At 41.7% G+C, this 17,404-nt stretch overlaps 1 long non-coding RNA gene and 1 pseudogene across 1 annotated transcript; one reads left to right on the plus strand and one right to left on the minus strand.

Moving 5' to 3' along the window:
- The first annotated feature begins 2,815 nt into the window (after window positions 1-2,815).
- Window positions 2,816-4,391, plus strand: LOC137050704 (uncharacterized). Its single transcript, XR_010899908.1, has 2 exons — window positions 2,816-3,371; window positions 3,491-4,391. It is a non-coding gene; the product is annotated as an uncharacterized lncRNA (long non-coding RNA).
- A 1,015-nt stretch (window positions 4,392-5,406) lies between these two features.
- Window positions 5,407-8,338, minus strand: LOC137089443 (cytochrome P450 2K6-like; annotated as a pseudogene).
- Between the last annotated feature and the right edge of the window lie 9,066 nt (window positions 8,339-17,404).

The following is a 17,404-nucleotide window of genomic DNA, read 5'->3' on the forward strand; positions in this document are numbered from 1 at the left end:
AACATTAATTAATGGGATCTGGAGTCACTCCTTGGTCCCACTGAGAGTGCTGTCTTTGCAGCGGGGCACGGACCACAAGGTGTAATCAACAGACACCTATAAATAAGTGACCTCAGCCTGCCTACAAACATTCCCACCGAGGAGGAACCTCACGTTTCTACGGGTGGGAATTCCCTTAGAACGAGTTTTCAGGCATGTTGTGGTAACCACGGATGCCTCTACCTCTGCCACGGGCTTGGGTACCATGTGCTGGGGTGCTGCCTGGAAAGAGACCCAGCATGTGTGTTACATCAATTGCCTTGAGTTGCTAGCTGTACGTCTTGCCCTGCACTGCTTCCAAGCCCTGCTCAAGGACAGGCATGTACTGGTCCGATCAGACAACATGGCGACAGTAGCGTACATCAACCATCAAGGTGGTCTATGCTCCCGTCGGATGTCAAAACTCGCCCACCACCTCTTGTTATGGAGTCAGAAGCATCTGAGGTCGCTTTGGGTCATTTATTTCCCCGGGGAACTGAAATGCGCAGCTGACGAGCTGTCGCGGTTTCAGCCTCTCTCGGGGGAATGGAGACTCCATCCCCAAGTGGTTCAACTGATATGGGACCAGTTCTCTGATAGATCTGTTTGCCTCCCACAACTCCTCCCATTGCCGCTGGTACTATTCCCTGACCGAAAGGACCATCGGCACGGATGTACTAGTGCATAGCTGGCCGTAGGGCCTACGCAAATATGCATTTCCCCGCAGTGAGTCTTCTCGCACATCTCCTGTGCAAAATCAGGGAGGACAGGGTGCAGGTCCTCATGGTCGCCCCGTATTGGCCCGGCCGGATCTGGTTCTCCGAACTCATACTCCTTGCGACAGCACCTCCCTGGCATATTCCTCTGAGGAAGGACCTCCTTTCTCAGAGAGGGGGCACCATATGGCACCCGCATCCCGACCTTTGGAACCTCCACGTGTGGCTCCTGGACGGGACGCGGCAAGTTTGAGTAGCTTACCACCACCGGTGGTCGCTACCATCACTTCAGCGAGAGCCTCGTCCATGAGACAGGCCTATGCTTTGAAGTGGAACCTCTTCGTCACCTGGTGTGCTTCTCGAGAAGAAGATCCCACCAAATGCCGATCGGGTCCGTGCTCTCCTTCCTCCAGGAAGGGTTGGAGAGAAGGCTGTCTCCCTCCACCCTCAATGTCTATGTGGCGGCAATAGCTTCTCACCTGCTGGACTGAAAAAAGCAGGTTCCTCAGGAGGGGCGAAAAGATTAAATTCACCTCGCCCCTTACAGGTAGCTTCTTGGGACCTCGCAATGGTCTTAACTGCTCTGCGTATGGCTCCCTTCGAGCCACTGCAGACAGTGAAGTTCCTGTCAATGAAGACAGCGCTCTTGTTGTTCTGACTTTGTTCAAGAGGGTAGGGGACCTGCATACATTTTCGGTTGATGAAGCGTGCCTGAAATTCGGGCCGGCCAACTCTCACATTATCCTGAGACTCCGGCCTGGATATGTGCCCAAGGTTCCTACCACTCCCTTCAGGGACCTGTCTACGTTGCGCTTACGTAGACAGGACACGGTGCTTTAGGACCTCAGACCAGCTCTTTGTCTGTTACGGAGGGGAGCAGAGAGGGAAGGCTCTCTCCAAGCAGAGGCTGTCTCACTGGATAGTGGACCCCATTGTCCTGGCTTACCAGGTTCAGGGCTTGCCATGCACACTCCACTAGGAGCATAGCTGCCTCTTGGGCTTTAGTGCGTGGCGCCTCGTTGACAGTATGTTTGACAGACATTTGTATAGCTGCAGGCTGGGAGACACCCAAACACATTTGCTAGTTTCTATAATCTGCGAGTGGAGCCTGTGTCCTCACGTATACTCGCCTCAGGTGGCCAGTGAATGGACACACGCTGGTGTCTTTGCTTGCTGCACCATTCCCCTCCAAAAACGGACTGGATACGTGCACTTATATTTGCTTGGGTGAGCCTCCCTGAAGGCCCTGAGTTCCTCCAGCACTGTTGATGCCGGCACCAGAGTGCATGCCCGAATGGTCCCAGCCCTCGTTCCAGGCTAGGTGCCCGTGAGCATGGTTCCCCCGCAGGCCAACCGTCACGTGTATTCTCCACGGTAAGTCTCCTTGAGCGCGTTTCTTCCCTTGCCAAGACCCTTGCTTCCCCTGGGGTTGAAAAACGTTTCCACCTGCGGCTGGATACTCCAGGTTCCTCCGTATGCAGCCCATACGTGGGTCATATGTGTATTCCTAAGTCCTCCCTATGGGTAGGCACTGTTATTGCATTTCTCCAAGTGGGATATGCTTCCCAGTGTAACTTGGTAGCTGAGCCGGACCCTCGTCATGGTAACTCAGAGACAGGGTGCACAGGTCAGCCCAAGATTCTGGAAGACAGCCGCTGTGGCGTGATTAGACTAGGACCCCCATTTCGTCAGTACTGATGTAACTCGTAGTGTACTGACTGAAAGGTAACATCTCGGTTATGTATGTAACCCTCGTTCCCTGAAGGAAGGGAATGGAGACGTTACGTCCCAAAGCCACAACCGCTGTACCACTGGTATGGCCGGGCGGTCAGCCTCAGCTCCTCAGTAGGTAACATAAATGCGTGACTGTTATGTAACGCCGTTTATACCCATGCAGTGGAGCAGGGTTGCATTAGGCAAATTCTGCAGACCCATGACATTTTCATGTTTTGATTGAGATTGAAGGCAGCTGGCTTTCTAAGTGAAACCCCCATTTCGTCAGTACTGACGCAATGTCTCCCTTTAGCGAACGAGGGTTACATTCGTAACTGAGACGATTTCTAGGCTAGTGGTTTCCTGCTTGCAGAAAAGACTGCATGCATCTTGCACAGGCATATGGTAGGACTTGAATATGGTGCATACTGTTTTAAGTGTAAAGCATGTACATAAATTATGAGATGATGATGATTATTATAGTATAATATATTTGTATTTTGATTAATGTTATTTATTGTTGTTTGTTGTCATTGTTTGTAGTATGAACAGTAAAATGAAATATTGTATTTCTTATTATTTCAGGTTTATTACCTGGTTACCATTTGTGAAAAATGTGGAAAAAAAACAAACAAATGTTAAAGACCGAGTAATATCCTTTGTACGCTGGGTTGCACTTTCCGTGGGGAGAACACAGAACAATACAATATAATAATTATAGGAATGTACATGATGCTGATCCATCTCACAATATCGCACATGTCCTGGAGAGTAGAATGTCCTTTGTGCAGAATCTGGCTAAGGAGGGCAACAGATGGATTCAGCTTCAGTTTCAGTAGGGTCAGAAAGAGCTGGTCCTGCATGTGCAATTTAAACAGCCTCTCTGAAAAGAACTATTCATGCAAGCATGAAAACACTAGCCAGGTAAGCCCTGTCATGTTTTTGCACTTGAGGTCATCTTCTTTTACTGCTTTGACACTAAGGCGTTGTCTTGAAAAAATTTCCTGAGCAGTGTCTCTCTTGTCGTTCTCTCTCCTTAACAGATCAATCTCTGCCATCATCTGAGCCATTTCACTCTCCTAAGGGTCTTTCAAATCCAACCGGCAAGGCATCAGGCTGACCTGCAGAGTTCTCTTCATCATCACTGCTAGACTGTTCACATAATGCCGTTGGCGCATCACACTCTGTTGAATGTAATGCTTGTTTTATTGTACTATGAAAGCGACTTGATTGTATTGCAACTGACACAGCCTGTCTTCGGTGGGGGAAACTCAGCTAACAGAAACCCTTCAAATCCCAACAGAACATTAAACATGTCAGCAAGGGTGCAGACATACAAAAAGAGGAACGAAGACGATGATGATTTAAAACAGAGTTTAACAAAAATCACAGTAATTTCCACAGAATGTTTAGAAATTAAGCAATTTACACATGCTTATCCCTCTGTTATGGTACTATTTGAAAGAGGTTGGAAAAAGTGACAGGTAAGAAGTTTGCACAATATACGTTGTGCACATGTAGGATTTACTCTGTATTAGACACACTAGTTTAGGAGCGAGTTCCACTCTTTGTATTTATGCGTTTGAGTAGTTACTAGGCGTCTGAGATGCAAATTTGTTTTATACTTCCTTTTGGTAGTTAGGTTTGAGACTGGGCCATATGTTAGTGTAGAGTTTTCTTTTGTTTATTTCTATCATTTTGAAGCTGGAAGCTACCCACATTCCTTCTCCTAATTACTCGTTGTATCTTTTTGTGATTTTTCTTGGTTGCCAATTGTTCCTTTGTTTTGTTTCCTCTTCTGTATATGTATATTATTATTCTCAGTATTATTATTGTTATTTGTATTATTATAATTATTATTATTATTATTATTATTATTATTATTATTGTAAGAATTATTACGTAACTTCATTTCTTTTGTAAATAAACACTTTTGGCAATTTCGCTTAGTGTTGTCTCCGTGCCTTTACACCTCATTTAGCTTCGTTATGCCTGCAGACATGGAACTCTCTTATGTTAATGTTACTCCCCTTTACCTTTTTATTTGACCACCTTAACAATAAACACTGGACAAACACTGAGTGAAGATGAGAAACTACTAGATTAACTAAAGTTCCGAAAAGTTCCCGAAAGTTCCTTAACTTTGAAAAAGTGCTACCTTGTGAGCAGGGCCGTTCTGAGGGGGAAATGTTTACCCAGAACTTCATTTAGACCTTGGTTTCTGCAGTCAAAACAACAGAGTACACCACCCCCAAGTTCCTAGTTCCTGGGGAAAGGAAACGTGGAAATGTGGCTTAATGGAAACCGATGAGTAGCAAGAAACTGAAACGAAGGACCACTTTCTGAAAACAATCTAAAAGTCCATGAAAATGAAACTAACAATTGCAACTGATTTAGTGTAACAACACTAACAGATTTCTTCTATATCCATATGTGGAAAAAATACACTTAATTTTTAGCATAAATAAAACTTAATTTCAGCATTTACTGTTGTTTTATTGAGTTCACATAACTTTGTTTGTACTAAGTGCAATATCAGAGTGAAATTAACTTAAATCTGACTTTTTGGTTTCATGGTACATTGCTTTTTTTACGGTAAAATGCTGGTTACAGTGTTTTTCTACAATTTGCTTGCTGTGAATTTTGCAGGTGTATATTTTTATCTTACACTTGTAAACCTTTCAACCCCACATGAAAACCTGTAGTGTCCATACTACAAATAGTAAAAAAATAAACATTGATTATGTTTCTATCTATGTGAATGTATGAATATCTTTACATACTACACATATTCTTATATATTCTTCTTACATAAGAAGAGCAAAGGTACTATGCTATCTAAAAGGAAGCATCTAATAAACATTGAATGTGACACACACACACACACACACACACACACACACACACACACACACACACACACACACACACACACACACTGACAGTGTCAGTCCAATAAAAGTTAATATGTAACAGTGCATATTACTTCAAGACCACTTTACTGAACAAAGTTTGTGGGGGGTCGGGTTCAGGGTGAAGCCCACAACTGGTGTGAGATCCAGATCATCTTCAGACACTCCAGGAGGAGGAGTGAAGCGGAAATGCTGAAGGAGGGAAGTGAAGAACAGGAAGAGCTCCATCCTGGCCAAACTCTCTCCAGGACAAACCCTGCGGCCTGAAAAAATAAAATAATAATAATAATAATAATAAGCAAAGGATTAACAAACATCACCTCTTAGGGCATAATATAATTGGTGATATTGAAGTCCACTGCACCTGCAGAGAAGGGCATGAAGGCGTCATTTTTGACAAACTCTCCCCGCTTATTTAGGAAGTGTCTTGGGTTGAAGCTGTCAGGAGTTTCCCACTCACTTTCATCCCTCAGTACAGATACCAGTAGTGCGATCACACTGGTTCCCTGCACAAAACAACACAACTGATCAATAATAAATGGTGCAAACACATAATCAAGAACACAGCATGCTCTTATTGGAGCCAGACCTTCTTGATGAGGTATCCGTTCAGGTGAACGTCACAGGTGGTCTGATGGGGGGTACCAAGGGGTACTATGTTTGCAAATCTCTGTTTCGTGGATCACAGCATCTGTTTATGGTAAGTTCTTTCTGTCTTCTGCCACTGGCTGACGTCCACCGATCATGTGGTCAATCAAGTCTTGGACCTCGTTTTAAATTCACAAGAAAGACCACTGTATGAAAGTTTGTAACAGCATTACTGAATACTTGACGATGGTTATAGTTTGCTTGTAATAATAAATAGTTTTATTTCAGCATTTTTTCAGCATGAAGATTGATCAATATCTTTAAATTCAAATACATATCTACGTGTAGATTGAACTCCTGAGATTTATCTTTGAAAGCTGTGACATAAGATGAGTGATGTAAGATGAGTGATCTGTACGAACATAAATACTCTTATCTCGCTGAAATCTTGACAGATTTACAAATGGTTTGGTTTGTTTCGATAAACAACTTAATCGTGCAGCTTGTGTATCGCGGCTAACTTACATGCACGTTATCAAGGGGGCTGAGACCACAATCGAGCTGTTCTATTATATAGGTTTTATTGACACCAATAACGATTTTATGACAACCAATCTTTTGTCTAGTTAAAATAAACTTAGTTTGCATGTTTTTTTTAATTTATTATAATTAATATTTTATTATAACAATAGTGATATTCTTATTATAACAGTGTGTATGTATGTATATATATATATATATATATATATATATATATATATATATATATATATATATATATATATATATATATATATATATTAACTATAGCTAGCTCTGGAAAAAAAATTAGAGCTGTATATGTGTATAAATATATATAATTTCTCATGTTGCCATTCGGGACACAGTTTTACTGGTCTATATATTGATTTAACATAAATACCTTGTGTGTATGTATATTCATTGCACATATCTGTTCTGTTCAATGTTACTTTCATATTGAAGTCCATGCTTATAATTTTTTATAAGTATGTAGTGTCATAACTACACCGGTGGGTTACGGCCAATCCTGGACCTTCGCGTCCTGAACCGATCCCTTCACAGGCTTCCGTTCAGAATGTTGACTGTGAAACGCCTTTTCGAAAGCGTTCGTCCATGTGATTGGTTTGCAGCGATCGACCTGAAGGATGCGTACTTCCATGTGTCCATCCTTCCGCGACACAGACCGTTCCTGCTGTTTGCGTTCGAAGGAAGGGCATAATAGTATGCTGTACTCCCATTTGAGCTAGCTCTGTCCCCTCGCGTCTTCACGAAGATTGTCGAGGCAGCCCTTGCGCCACTCAGGCAGCAAGGGGTTCGCGTCCTGAACTATCTTGACGACTGGCTCATACTGGGCCACTCTCGGGAGTGGGTGTGCGAACACAGAGACAGAACACAGATGATTCCACTATGGGTTGGGGTGCCATGTGCAATGGACATCCGGCCGCGGGCTCCTGGATGTCAATTGCCTCGAATTGCTGGCAGTACGGTTCGCCCTGCAATGCTTTCTAGCGTTGCTGAAGGGTCAACATGTACGAGTCAGGTCGGACAACACGGTCGTTGTAGCATACATCAACCACCAGGGTGGTCTACGCTCCCGCTGCATGTCTCAACTCGCCCGCCATCTTGTGTTATGGAGTCAGAAGCGCCTGAGGTCCCTTCGTCCTGTCTATATCCCGGGGATCCTGAACCGTGCAGCCGACGAGCTCTCACGGATTCAGGGGTGCGAGGAGACTACATTCTCCTCGTGCTCCTCTCGTACCCTCTTGGGACATTTCAGTAGTTCTAAGTGAACTGCAGAGGGCCCCATTTGAGCCTTTGCGGTGAGTAGATGTTAAGTTCTTGTCGATGAATACAGCACTCCTGACCGTACTGGCCTCCATCAGGAGGGTAGGGGACCTGCAGGCATTTTCTGTTGACGTGATCCTGAGACCCCGGCCTGGATATGTGCCCAAGGTTCCCACCACTCCGTTCAGAGACCAGGTGGTGAACCTGCAAGCGCTGCCTTTGGAGGAGCCAGACCCAGCCTTGGCACTGCTCTGTCCAGTATGCGCCCTCCGCGCTTACGTAGACAGGATGCAGTGTTTCAGGACCTCAGACCAGCTCTTTGTCTGTTATGGTGGGAAGCTGAAAGGGAAGGCTCTCTCAAAGCAAAGGTTGTCTCACTGGGTAGTGGACACCATTGTTTTGGCTTACCAGCAGCAGGGGCGCCCATGCCCCCTTGGGGTCAGGGCACACTCCACTCTGAGTATTTCCACCGTAAGCCTCCCTGAGCGGGTGTCTTCCCTTGGCATGCTTGCGACCCCCTGGGGTTAAAAATCCACCTGCGGCTTGTACCCCAGTGTCCTTCCGTATGCAGCCCCCTCGGGTCATACGTGTATTCTTAAATCCTCCCTACGGGTAGGCATTTTGGCGCATATCTCCACCTGGAAATACCTCCCAGTGTACCTTGGTACTCCTGCGTTAAGTGGAGGCCTTTGACCGTCCTATCTTGCATCAGGGCACTCACGCTTGCGCAGGGCACTGGAAGACAGCCGAGTGGCATGATTACATTGGGACCCCCATTCGTCAGTCACTGACATTGCGTCGGAGTGACTGAACGAAAGGGAATGTCTCGGTTACGTATGTAACCCTCGTTCCCTGAGGAGGGAACGGAGACGTGTCCTGCTGCCACATCTGCTGTACCGCTGGAACGGAGTTCAACTTGGCTCCTCAGCTGGTAAAACATAATGTGACTATGACAGCTACTTCCTTATATACCCACGTGGGTAGGCGGAGTTACGCATGCAAACCACGCATGCCCATGGCATTGGCACTGCCACTGGGCGTTTCCTAGTCCCGGAGATGATAGGCCTCTAAGAGAAACCCCCATTCGTCAATCACTGACGTTACGTCTCCGTTCCCTTCTCAGGGAACAAGGGTTACATACGTAACAGAGACATTTTTTAACAGCATTTGCCAAGAAAAGCATTCTTCCACAATGCACTTTGGACACCAACCTACATTTCTAGGACAATGACAAGATAGTTTAGATATTAACAGCGCTACGTGCATCGAATTTGTTATGACAGTATATATGTTTCAATAGAACAAGTTGTCCATCATGTCCTACATTTTGAAACCGCTTTTGTATGACCTGCTTATCTTAGAATACATGTTAATTATGAAGTCCCTGCTGAAGAAAAAAATGCATATTTGATTTGCTGTGTGCAGAAGTATCACCTTTGATCTGATCTGTTATTGTGGTTTAAACTTATGCAATATGATCAGTCCAACAAAAAAAAAAAAAATCCTCTTATCTCAGTCTGGTCTGGTGAGTGTTTTGGATACTTTTCAGCTGGTCAGGGGTGCTTTTTCCATACAATGGCCTAACATACTGCTTAATGGGTATCATCGTACGATGCATTGTTGATGAAATCAACTATCACAACTGTATCAAGACCGTATTCGCTTTCGCAAATTTGTCGTTTAATCACGTTTGTTAATGATGTCACGCCGGTGGTAGATTAATAACTTATTTTAATGAATCCGTTTGACATTGAATTAATGCTAGATTTGTTTTCCCCTATAAATATACAAGCGTAACAGCGGGTACAATTGACCACAATTGATCACAATAGGAAAGTTGGTTTCTTAAAAGTGTTTAACCGGACATTACACTAATGATATGCACGAACAGGAAAGTGGGCGGGACATGCATCATGGATCATGCGGGCCTTTCCCACCTGCACGCAGCATCCTCCAAGCTACCCAGAGCTCTTTATTATTGCCGTTGTAATGGGTAATATCCCGATTCAAGATTGATAATGTACTCTAATTTTAACGCATCATTGGACGAATAGTTGATAAAGTGTTAAATATTAATTTTGAATAATTTAATATGTATTACGGTTCCTTTCACTTTAATTCAATACCCTTTTGTTATTTGATCGAATCAATTCCTTACATCAGATATGAATGACAATATGTAGTGATTTCATTGACATTGTTTCGAAAGAAATTAATTCTAATGATTTCAAAACCTTTAAGAGAAAAGTTAGGAACAGTAACTATGGGACAAGCTACAACATTTTCCCACGTTCCAAGGATATTCTATATAACAGCGAACACAACCTTTTTTATTTAAAAATAGTTGTCATTCTAAATTTTAAAAGGATGTACCAATAATGTTGTTCTAAGAACATATTTGTGCTAACCTTTTGAGATCATTATTAAAGACCAGATAACATTGAACAAACACTATTAATATTACTGGAATAATGTTTTGTTCATAACTTTAAGAGAACTTTGGCAGAAAGTTACCTAAACTTATGAGAACATTCCCTGTTAGATGGTTAACCATTTTAGAAATAGTATGATTTGGTGTATCGCAATAGCATGATATATAAAACAAATACAGTATCGTATGTCAAAAACATTGCTTTTGTGTATTTCTCATGCTGAGACTGAAAAAGTGAGGTGTTGACCTAAATATAATAACCTTCAGCATTGTCAGGAGCCAGCAGGTTTTGTTGCACTATTTTTGTTTTTGTCATAAAGTCTCCTGTTACACCTTGCCTTGCCTTGCCTTGCCTTGCCTTGCCTTGCCTTGCCTTGCCTTGCCTTGCCACTTACCAACACTGGGTTACACATTCAATTAATATCAGACAAAGACTATGGTAACATGAGGGCTTAAATACACAAGTGCTAATGACAAGACAAGGAACACCTGTGAACAATGATCAATCCATAAACCATGTAGTGTGTTCGACATCGGCTGGATGCATGCGATCGGCAAGATTAGCTGCGTGCAGGCGGGGAGGAGCTGCAAACGGAGACGTGAAGTCGGACACTTTCTGCTTCCCGCAGTGACGCTTGTGCTGTGTTTGCAAACATTATCACAGCTGAAGTTAAATAAATGCAATATTTCTAAAATGTACAGATGTTTGAGATGACATTTTCATTCAATACGTGATGTCCTGTTTAATAAAGCGTCTGTTTGGACAAGAATAAAGTTCAACAAATAAACCTATAACATCGAGTATGTACTCTTTTTGTGAAGAAAAAGTACATACTTTTGAGTGTGTAGCAGAAAAGTATGCAAGCTTTGGGACGTACTACTTCTTTAACCGTCTCTGTCGCTTAGTTTTGTGCATTGCCCTATACAATCATCATCAGATCCGTCGCAGTTCAAATTCTCCACATTCAGTTTAAATTCCTACCGTATCGGCCACACGTTGATTTGCCATGTGTGGGTCTTTAATGCAGAGACTCTCCTTGTGTGTTTGCAGTTTAAATATAATGATGCTTTTAAAAGTTAATGTCCAAACGTGTCATTACAAAAGTTGCACCCATGTTGTTTTGACAGCTGCAAGAGAGAAAAGATCAAGACAAGCCATAAATGGCTATTGCATCAATCAATCAATTAACCAACCAATTTGGAATCAGCTTATCTGTTGACTCTCTTTTTGTGCATTTGCCCTCTAGCATGATTTCCCGGGCAAACATTAGTGTGTGTGAGAACTAGGTGACCTACTTTTGTCAACTTTAAACATAATAAGCTTGCCAGTGAATAGTGATGGCCAAATGAGGCTTCCTGAACCACTGAGGCTTTCCAGCCCATTGCTTCACCAAAAGGTTCATTTTCCTGAAGCCTCGTGAAACAGTGTGCTCCCTAGTGACACCTGCTGTGCAAAGCAATGCATCGCACACAAATCTATTCATCCTCAGCAACCAAATTGTCATAGTGTGGGCACACCCTTTTTCTATTGCCTGTGTATTAATAAAGTATTTTACTCTGCTTATAACCTATGCACACACAACTCACACAAACACACAACTTTGTGTTCAACTATTCAGTAGTTCTTTGGGTTAGTGATGACAGTGAATGCCCAGAATGATTGTAAATAAATTATTGTGAGTGCAGTGCTTATGGGACTGGAATTGTGGAACAGCAAACTGCAACAGGGATGGGAAAAGCTTTCCCTAATACAGTCTAGTCGTATAATGATATTATTAATAATAATGATAATAATAATAGCAATAATATATATAATAATAACACTAGGCCTACTACTAATATATATGAGGGGCCGTACAAGCCATAATTCATCCTGGTACTCTCACACACATACATTCTCCTTTCACATACATAAATATACAGTCTGCTCTCACACACATACAATATAGGCTATATATATATATATATATATATATATATATATATATATATATATATATATATATATATATTATAATTACGTAGTATAGGTACTACAACTAGATATATGCTAATTTACTCTAATAATCTACTAAACTAAGTATAATGTAATATAATATATAATACAAGCTATGATATATAATGATATCGCTACTACATACAACCAACACCTCAACACCAATGCAAACGCCTACTGCAAACCTCCACAAGAGGCGCGAGGTTTCGAACCACTTTTATCCGAAAGCAATACTCCGAATGAAGCAACGACGTATTCAACAGAAAACGAGGCCTCGTTTGTCATTGTCACGTGATTTTCACGGAAACGATACAAGCCTCGAATCGGGGCTTCATCTGGAACGCCCCTTTTTGCTCGACACAAGCTCCAGAGCCTCGCTTTAGATGTCCCATCACTACCAGTGAATGTCTTCTTGGCACATCTATCTATCTATGATGCCAACTTGATCACATAAATTATAGTTGATGAAAGTGTTTTTAAAACACCTGCTATAAAACAGAAATTGAAGAAAAAAGACAATTGTAGGGGAAAAAAATAACTAGGAAATTTACTGGAGATGAAATGCTAGGAAAAGGTGTTAAATCCTGGGATTCAGATCGAATCAGATATGAGCAATATTGACGAGACTTCCCCAGAAAGTGGAAGTGAATCGTACAGGTCCGTGAAATCAGTCACAAAAAAATAAATAGATCTGTTTAAGGTGCTTATACACTTGATAAAATCAGAAAATTCAAAGTGAATGAAAGGGGTGAAAGCGGAAGATTATTTCCCAGATTTAGAATTGTATATTGATTCAGATAGAATGTCGATGAATGAGGACGGTGGACATAGTTTTCAATGTTTCAATTTACAGATTTAAGAAAATTGTCTAAACCTGAAATTTAATATATTGAATTTGATATATTTGAAACAGAATGAAATCTTATTTTTTCTTGTGTGGTATTTGTGATTGGTTTGCCTATGCAAATTATACAGTGTATTTAAAAAATTGTTGTAAAGTATGTAAAATTCACTGAACTTTATGCTTAAACAAAAATAATAATAATGATTTGGTGTTGTGGCAGCATACAGCAGGAGTAAAAAAAAAAAATATTTTCCAAAAACAGTTTATTTACAAGCATTATCCAAAGGTCTTAGTCCATACCAGGCAGAGGGTCAAGCACATATAATCAGTCCAAATACACGACATACACTCCATGGAGGGCCCACAGGAACAGGGATTCAAAGACTCAGGCAGAAATCAAACACAAGAAAAACAAGAACTGCTCGAAATGCCAACAGAGAATGTAAACCAAAACCAACCAACAAACAAGATTTCATCCAAAACACAGGGCAAAGACATCGATAAAAGTCCATCTCAATACAGTGGCTCTACAATAATTTTATGAAGTGACGAGAATATATATTTTTTTGTGCACAAAAACTAAATAACGACTTATATAATGATGGGCCGATTTCAAAACAGCTTTGAACCGTTGTGAATCGGTGTATCAAATCAGCGGCTCAGGTCACCAAAGTCACATGATTTCAGCAGTTTGGCGGTTTGACGCGCGATCCAAAACATGAAACGATAGACTGATAGCAGTGAATTGAGTTTGTGGTATACAGCTCTTTTTATGGTGTTATCGGGCATATCATACTTTTTATTTGGTCATTCATCCATCTTAAGTAATCAATTCGCCCTGGTCCTGGGCACTCAGGTGAGAGATTCATTTTCGCTTTTACAAAGACCACACACTGTGCATGCACCACAACTGTCTCCTCATGAAAACAAAGCATGACAGCTTTTAATTAATCAATTTGAAAAGATTAATTTGTGGTGAAATGAAAAATTATGCAGGATCGCAGAAAATGCGACATTTTGCTGATTTTGCGTCTTAGGCCATGTCCACACTAATACGTTTTCATTTGAAAACGTATATTTTTCTCTCCGTTTTGGCCTTCCGTCCACACTGAGACAGCATTTTAAGTCAATGAAAACGTATCGTTTTGAAAAAGCTCTCCAAAGTGGATAAATTTGAAAACGCCGTCTTTGCGTCGTATTGTGGACTGTAAAAAACGGAGGCTTTTTAATACGATGACGCATTTTTAGCCATGTGATGCAGTCATATGACCAATTCACGCCGTATTTATTTTGGCACATCTCCCACTCTACATTTTCACTTGCTTTTAGCACTTTAAATTCATGTGTTACTCGAAGCAACAACTCAGGTTTTTACTCAATCTCACGATACGTGGCCCCATACATTCTTTCCTTTACTTGGCTCAGTCGTCCTGGACCCTTCGCAGAAAAACAGCCCCAAAGCATGATGTTTCCACCCCCATGCTTCACAGTAGGTATGGTGCAACTCGGCATTCTTTCTCCTCCAAACATGACAAGTTAAATTTTTTAACAAAAAGATCTCTTTTGGTTTCATCTGACATTCTCCCAATCCTCTTCTGGATCATCCAAATGCTCTCTAGCAAACTTCAGACGGGCCCGGACATGCACTGGCTTAAGCAGGGAGACACATCTGGCACTGCAGGATTTGAGTCCCTGTCGGCGTTGTGTGTTACTGATGATAGCCTTTGTTACTTTGGTCCCAGCTCTCTACGGGTCATTCACTAGTTTCCCCTGTGTGGTTCTGCTCACTGTTCTTGTGATCATTTTGACCCCATGGTGTGAGATCTTGTATGGAGCTCAAGGGAGATTATCAGTGGTCTTGCATGTCTTCCATGTTCTAATAATTGCTCCCACAGTTGATTTCTTACCTATTGCAGATTCAGTCTTCCCAGCCTGGTGCTGTCTACATATGTTTCTGGTGTCCTTTGACAGCTCTTTGGTCTTTTGGTTGAAAAGCAGAGAACAACATGGACTTTCTGTTCTTCAAAAACACCTTGAGGTGAGTATTTCTGTGTGCATGCTTTCATATTCACTGATGATGTGGTCGTGGAAGATAATAGAAAGTACACAAACATAGCTTGTCATGCAAGGTTGTGCAAGGTTGTAACGTCGTTTTTATATTTAAACCAGTTTAATTGCTGGATAGTCTATATGTGCTGTATTTGTTTTCATCATTTGTTTTGTATTTGTTTTCATCAGTAATAAATGGACTTAACTTATTCTACAGATGAATGATATGACAGGCTTCAGGGAGATGTTATGAGATTTGACTTCAACATTCATGTTTGTTGCCCCTTAAATGCCTTTGCTAATGTTTTAAAAAAATGTGATAAACTCTTTTGGCCTTAACCAATGTATAAACAGGCCAACAAATAATCTAGGCCATACCTGGGATCTTATTATTTCCCTTGGTCTTTCAGTTTCAGTCACAGAAATATTAGAATCAGGTTTTTCAGATCACTTTCCCATTAAATTTGAGATCACTGTTCCACAACCTCCTAAACTTGCACTTTCAGTTTTTAAGCGTTGCTGTTTCACACCCTCTTCAGCAGGAGAGTTTGTTTCGATGTTCTTGGGCTCTCAGTTTTATGCCAAGAATGGTATGGTTCTTCCATCGTCCTCAGATAACAATCTCTCTGCTTTCTATTCAACAGCTGTAGAAATTCTAGACACAGTTGCCCCTTACCGGCTTAAGTCTATTAAACCTAAACCGGACCCCTGGTTAAATGACAATACAAGAGCCAGTAGGCAACATTGCAGACAAGCTGAAAGGAAGTGGAAGAAGGACAAATTGAGAGTTTCTCTGGGAATGTTAAGGGATAGTCTTGTAGAGTATCAGAGGGCAGTAAAGGTGGCAAAGATGGATTATCTTTCATCTGTCATATCTAACAGCTGTCATGTACCTAAGGTCTTATTTAACACTATAAACTCTGTTTTAAATCCACGTACGTTAGCTTTGACAGAGGCTTCAAGTAGTATGTTTGAAAAGTGTTAATGTTACTTTGTTGATAAAATAGCTTTAGTTAGGCAAAATGCCAGTGTTGATCTTAGTGAGTTTGTGCCTGATGATCCTTTGCACTCAGCTGTCTTTGGGGAATTTACACCTATCTCTTTGTTGTTGCTCTCTCGGGTTGTACAACATATGAAACCTACCAGTTGTAGTTTAGATATTGTTCCTGCCTGGTTGCTCAAGGAAGTTTTTAGCACTCTTGGGCCGAGTTTACTCACGTTTTTAAATTTTTGTCTCAGTCCTGGCTCAGTCCCGGATGCATTTAAAACATGCCGTGGTTAGACCCCTGCTTAAAAAAACAAATCTTGATCCTAATGTTTTGTCGAATTTTAGACCAGTCTCACATCTCTCTCTCATTTAGAAGGTGTTAGAAAAGCTTGTTTTTAATCAGCTACAAGCTTTTCTACAACATAATTCTGTGTTTGAGAAGTTTCAATCTGGTTTTGGATCACGTCATAGCACCGAATCGGCACTGCTAAGGGTTCAAAACGATATAGCACTCTCTGTAGATTCAGGGGACCCTACTGTATTAGTGCTCCTGGATTTAACGGCAGCATTTGATACAGTGGACCATTCAATTCTTCTTGCACGTCTTGAGCATTGTGTAGGCATTAAAGGCTCCGCACTTAAATGGTTGAGGTCATATTTAACAAATAGGAGTTTCGCTGTTACAATGGGAGGTTGCTCATCATCGTCCGCCCCCCTCAATTGTGGTGTGCCCCAAGGTTCAATTCTGGGCCCCACCTTGTTTTCTTTATGTTGCCACTAGGGGCTATAATTAACAAGCATAATCTGTCATTTCATTGTTATGCAGTTGATCTGCAGATTTACCTGCCTTTAAAATCAAATGACAGTGTTGCATGAAACCGCTTGCAAAACTGCATTAATCAAATATTCTTCCAACTTCGTCTGCTTAGTAAAGTTAAGCCTTTTCTTACAAGGCACGATTTGGAAAGAGCTTTACATGCCTTTATTAGTTCAAGGCTTTATTATTGCAATGCTCTTTATGTCGGTTTGAGTCAAACATCTCTTTCCCGTCTGCAACTTGTACAAAATGCTGCTGCTCGCTTTTTAACCAGTACTCCTAGAAGAGCACACATTACTCCGGTTTTAGCTACTCTCCACTGGCTTCCAGTGCGATTTAGGATTGATTTTATTGTTTGTTTTTAAAGCTCTAAATGGGCTAGCCCCTGAGTACCTGTCTGAGCTTTTAACTCTGGGTGGACAAAATCTGCGTTTGTCTTCTGATCAATGCACTTTACAGGTCCCAAAGTCGAGGCATAAATAGTGGAGCGATAGGGCCTTCGCTGTTGCTGGCCTTAAGATTTGGA

Source organism: Pseudorasbora parva, chromosome 2 (assembly GCF_024679245.1).
Source record: "Pseudorasbora parva isolate DD20220531a chromosome 2, ASM2467924v1, whole genome shotgun sequence".
NCBI classification, from domain to species: domain Eukaryota; kingdom Metazoa; phylum Chordata; class Actinopteri; order Cypriniformes; family Gobionidae; genus Pseudorasbora; species Pseudorasbora parva.